The sequence below is a fragment of the Canis lupus genome, chromosome 7 (assembly GCF_011100685.1).
Source record: "Canis lupus familiaris isolate Mischka breed German Shepherd chromosome 7, alternate assembly UU_Cfam_GSD_1.0, whole genome shotgun sequence".
Classification (NCBI taxonomy): Eukaryota; Metazoa; Chordata; class Mammalia; order Carnivora; family Canidae; genus Canis; species Canis lupus.
This window is the reverse complement of record NC_049228.1, coordinates 51,885,278-51,891,277: the sequence shown is the minus strand read 5'-3', so window position 1 is coordinate 51,891,277 and position 6,000 is coordinate 51,885,278. Positions and strand designations below refer to the sequence as shown.

General features: G+C 38.4%; 1 long non-coding RNA gene across 3 annotated transcripts in view; it reads right to left on the bottom strand.

Moving 5' to 3' along the window:
* Positions 1–734: 734 nt before the first annotated feature.
* LOC111096765 overlaps positions 735–6,000 on the bottom strand; it is a 72,162-nt gene continuing 66,896 nt past the window's right edge. For 2 of the 3 annotated variants that reach the window (XR_005362476.1, XR_005362478.1), the window contains one exon: positions 2,203–2,623. This is a non-coding gene — a long non-coding RNA (uncharacterized LOC111096765). The other variant, XR_005362477.1, reaches the window with a different exon arrangement.

Below are 6,000 nucleotides of genomic sequence, written 5' to 3'. Positions count from 1 at the left end.
TTCCCCAAATGAATGAGAACATATAATGTTTGTCCTTCTCCGACTGGCTTACTTCACTCAGCATAATACCCTCCAGTTCCATCCACGTTGAAGCAAATGGTGGGTATTTGTCATTTCTAATAGCTGAGTAATATTCCATTGTATACATAAACCACATCTTCTTTATCCATTCATCTTTCGATGGACACCGAGGCTCCTTCCACAGTTTGGCTATCGTGGACATTGCTGCTATAAACATCGGGGTGCAGGTGTCCCGGCGTTTCATTGCATTTGTCTCTTTGGGGTAAATCTCCAACAGTGCAATTGCTGGGTCGTAGGGCAGGTATATTTTTAACTGTTTGAGGAACCTCCACACAGTTTTCCAGAGTGGCTGCACCAGTTCACATTCCCACCAACAGTGTATGAGGGTTCCCTTTTCTCCGCATCCTCTCCAACATTGGTTGTTTCCTGTCTTGTTAATTTTCCCCATTCTCACTGGTGTGAGGTGGTATCTCATTGTGGATTTGATTTGTATTTCCCTGATGGCAAGTGATGCAGAGCATTTTCTCATGTGCATGTTGGCCATGTCTATGTCTTCCTCTGTGAGATTTCTGAACCAAAGAATATTTTCTAAATGTTATAAGATTTTTTTAATTTATGATAGTCACAGAGAGAGAGAGAGAGGCAGAGACACAGGCAGAGGGAGAAGCAGGCTCCATGCACCGGGAGCCCGACGTGGGATTCGATCCCGGGTCTCCAGGATCACGCCCTGGGCCAAAGGCAGGCGCCAAACCGCTGCGCCACCCAGGGATCCCCCTAAATGTTATAAGATTTAAAAAAAATAACCTAGTGTCATCTTTGATCCTTACCACTCCCATTCCTTGAAGCAATATTTATTGATGAATTGGGGGGCTACTAGAGTTCATATTTGAAAAGTTCTACATATTAATGGGAAAATAGAAGAAACTGAGTAAAGGCGGAATTTTAGGGAGCAATACTCCAAAATGGAGGAAGGATCTTGGCCACCAAGAGAAACAAATGATGAGAGCAGAGACATCATGGTTGCAGGAAGAAGATCATGTAATCTGTACCCTATGAAGAAACCTGGCGCATAGTAGATTCTCAAACCATATGTAAGTAAAAGAAGACTAGAGAGAAACAGCCATGGTCAGCTTACTATGACATAGTAGCTAAGAAAAACTTTTCATGACTTAAAAGTGTGTTATGTAGAGAGAATCATTTAGCAGAAGGGAGAGACAGGCCAACAGAGGCCAGGGTCATCTCAGCAGCAACCTAACTGGACCAATGATCACCGACTAGATACAATGTCACCTCTAACACCTTAGCACCACCTAGCTCCTCTTTGGGGAAAAAGGAAACTTTATCATCCCCACTGTACAATGATGCAAAGTGTCCAAGTAACTTTCAAAATAGGGCCAGTCTCCTGTGCAGAAAAAGGAATAGCATCAAGCAAAAGGCTATGGAGGTGTGATGGGTGCCAAAAAAGATGTTTTCAGGTAGTGCCTTTTACACATTATTGCCTATTATGATTTATCTTTTAGATTGGATATGATCCTTATAAGGCTTTTCTTTAGTGTGAACCCCTCTGGGAGAAGTGATATATGAAGTGCCCAACATATTAATATGAAGATGCATATGAGGTCATATTTCCAAGAGGCTGGGAGGATTTTAGAAAAATAAGAATTTGAGGGGCTCAAGACCTAAACAGGTAAAGAGGCTGGGATCTTGCTATAAGATGACAATAGAGTCCATCACAAGTGACGTTCTTTGTTTATATGTCCAGAATCAATGTTAAAACTGCTTTTGCATTATTTTAATATCACTGTCCACAGATCCAACTTATGGCTTAATTTTTCACAATTTTCCTGTAACAAAATGAGAACAATGCACTATATACTCTGTTTCTCTCTGTCTCTCTCTTTCACACATGCACACACGTTCACTGACATACACGCATACTTCCACTCACACGTGTACACATACACCAAACTTTGAGGTCTTTACTGGGATGACTGAATATTGAATGAAACCTCAATGAAATATCCTATAATCCAGACGCTAAGTCCTTGATGATCTTGAAATCTTTGATCTCACTGAAGATGCCATCATGGATATATTACTGATACTTGTTTGTTCATAGCCAGATCAATGATTTTTTTGGTGTTAGCATAAAAAGGAAAAGGAGAAAAGAAACTAGGAAAAAGAAAAGAAATATAAAGGTAATCAATATGATCAGATTAAATACAAAAAAGATCTTTCTAACCATTTTAACTATTTAGTAAAGGAAGAAATGGCTTTCAATTTGATGGATGGCCTATCATTTTATAAACACTGGTCATATCAAGGATGCTATAGAAAAGGGGTCCTCTTAAAGTTCCTCAGTTGGATACAGGGACCATGGATTTCTTCAGCCTTTTTCTATCTCCATGATTTTACTCTTCTATCATCCCATGTGAAGGATACTTCCTGATGTGAAAAGCTCTTGTACATATTGCCAGCTCTGCAGCCTCCATAAAACTCATACCTTTTCTGGATATGCATGTTCCCAGTTGTGCACACACATTCAAACTGAGGCTTTCAAAATTGTTGATGTCAGCAAGGTGAGTATTTAGGTGAACTGGATCTGTCAGAGAAAATATTTTCAAGATGTCTCTGGTGACCATGTTTTTCATTAAGGTTTTCAGTTACACTTGGTATAATTAATCCTAAGATTGTAATCTTATTCAGAAAAATAAAGTATCAGAGGATGCTGCTAAATAGATTTCCTGGCTATAAAAATACTACTCCAGAGACTAGGAAGCAAACATGATGGCTACTATTGTCTTTGCAATGACTCTTGAAATATGTTAATAAATACTGGGTTTCACAATCCCCAAGCAAATAAATATTTAATTGTAACAATGGGTATTTATCTAAAACCCCTGGGTCAAATCTCATGTATTATGATTTAGAAAATCATACATGTAATGATTTAACCCTTAAATATCTCCCACAATACATTGCCTTGGGGCCCAGAATGCAACCATTAAAATCCTATCCGGTTGCCAGTTAGACATGGTGAATTAAACAGACACATTTATCTTCTATTTGCTCTTGAAGATTTATATGGGGACATTAGAAGAAATAAGAGAAGAGAAAAGAAAAGAAAAAAGAAAAGAAAAAAGGGGGGAGGGAGGGAATAAAGGAGGGAGGAAGGAACAGAGTGACAAGAGTCAATGAAAGAAGCCAACAAACTTGAGGAACTAGAATGAGATAAGCAGGGGCTTACTGGCTGAACATCTCAGAGGAAGTTGATACCTGAATGGCTGCTAGTCAATAGCCAAATATTAGCAAAACCATTCATGGTATAAGCCTGGAAATGTTTAGAATTTAGATATGCTGGCATTTTGGATGATGAAGTACCAGTTAGGTCTTAAAACTGCGCGATACATTGAAAGTCTTTATAGGGGCAATAAAAAAACCTAGGACTTAGATGTTAGTCGTCATCTTGGATAGCCAGGAAATTCAATGTACCAATGGGGTCAGAAGACTGCAAGTTTGTCTTCTGGAACAATGAGACCATAGAAGCTCTGATTTTTAGAAATCATAGCCTTAACTAAACATTGAGGTAAAATGTTGCATCAAAAACAGATTATTAATGAAAGCCTACATAACCAACTAATCACATCCTGGCCTACTCTTCTTTATCATCTTTGAGAATGCTAGGAAATTGAGCTTTTTACTTCTCAAGTCAGTCTGACACTCTGGCCTAGATGGAAATGCTGTCACCCCCTGATAAACCTAGAGTGACATCTGCCATTTGACACTCATTGCTCTTTAAAAAAAAAAAAAAAAAAAAAAAGATTTTATTTATTTATTCATGAGAGACACACAGAGTGAGGCAGAGACATAGGCAGAGGAAGAAGCAGGCTTCCTGGGGGAGCCCGATGCGATACTAGGTCCTAGGACCCCAGGATCACAACCTAAGCTGAAGGCAGATGCTCAACCACTGAGCCAGCCAGGTGCCCCTGACAGTCCCTGCTCTTGAACTCAGAAATCTAGATCAGAGCTTTATTCTTAATTATGAATATACCAGAAGTGATAACCAGGTGTTTGTGGAAGGTCTGAAAAAATAAGAATGAAAGATCAAAAGGAAGAGATTAAATAAGACCAGAAGAAACAGAGACAATGTAAGGAGCAAAAGAAAACCTCCAATAATCTAAAAAGGGTTTTTTTCCTGAAAGAAAAGTGAAGACATCTATGAAATGAAAATTGGTTTCTTCACAAGAGGAATATTCAGAGAAAAATATGGGCTATAGTAAATTAAAAAAATGGAGCAGAAATGTGAACGATCAACCCAAGGAATAGATATTAAAGAAACCTTCTTAGGGTACCTAGGTGGCTCAGTTGCTTGAGTGTCTGACTCTTGATTTGGGCTCAGGTCATGATCTCAGGGTCCTAGGATTGAGTTCTGTGTTGGACTCGGCCCTCAGTGGGAAGTCTACTTGAGTTATCTCTCTCTCCCTCTCCCTCTGCTCCTTTCTGCATGCACTCACACACTCTCTTTCTCTCTCAAATAAATAAATAAATCTGTAAAGAAATCTAAAAGGCAAAATAATAAGACAATGGGAAAATAAAAGAGAAAATATAAGAAAACTAAAACATTTGTGAGAGTTACAGTACAAAGAGTAATAGAAGTTATGATAATGGATGAGACAAAACTGAATAGAAATTATCTAAGAAATAATACAAGATAATTTCCCAGATTTAAAAGACATGTTTCCAGCTTAAAAAAAAAAAATGAGGCAACCAGGGGCACTTGGGTGGTTCAGTCCATTAAGCATCCAGCTCCTGATTTTGGCTTAAGTCATGATTTCAGGATCATGAGATGGAGTCTCATATTGGGCTCTGCTCTGCACAGTGGAGCTGGCTTAAGATTCTCCCTTTCCTTCTCTTTCTGCCCCTCTTCACTTCATGCATTCATACACTCTCTTTCCCTGTCTCTAAAAAAACAAAAAATGAGGCTACCAAATATCATGTAAAATGAATGAGAACAGAACCCTCAGCAAAGGGTGTCATTGTGAAAATCCAGAACTGGAGGGTTAAAGAGAAGATCCTAAATGGCTATAGACAATGAAAGGAGAGGGTTTGGAAACAGACTTACATTTCATTTCTAAAGAGGAGATAGGGGATCCCTGGGTGGCGCAGCGGTCTGGCGCCTGCCTTTGGCCCAGGGCGCGATCCTGGAGACCCGGGATCGAATCCCACGTCGGGCTCCCGGTGCATGGAGCCTGCTTCTCCTCTGCCTGTGTCTCTGCCTCATTCTCTCTCTCTCTGTGACTATCACAAATAAATAAAAATTAAAAAAAAAATCTAAAGAGGAGATATTTGAAGCTTAAAGAAAATAGAGAAAAGCTTTCAAATTTATAAAGAAGATAATCTTCTACTTAGAATCTAATATCCAGCCAAACAATCAAATATGAAGAGAAAATAAAGACATGTTCAGACATGCTGAGTTTCAAACTCAAAAAAATGTATGTTCTATTTATCCTTTCTTAGAAAGCTGCTATAACAGATTCCTATCTACGTAAGAAAGATGGAAACATATAATTCAGGACATGGGGCTTCACCAAAGGAAGAGGCAATGGAATTCTCCAGATGATGATGAAGGGAAATCCTAACTTTATAGATGTGTCTATCCTAGACTGAAGTAAGGAGAAAGAGGGTTACAGAATAGATGTCTCAAAAAAAAAAAAGAAAGAAAGAAAGAAAGAAAGAAAGAAAGAAAGAAAGAAAGAAAGAAAAAAAGAAAGAAAGAAAGAAAAAGTTCAACTGATGTTAATTCTAAGATACTTGTAACTATATTAAATATTATGTACTCTATTTGGGGTGAATCAGAAAACTAAACAAAAACAGAGACAGTTATTAACTACCGAGAAAAGAAAAAGTTGGATGAAATGTACAGTGTAATCATAGTTCATGATTACAATGTCCATTATAATGTTAATAGACCAGAAGCAT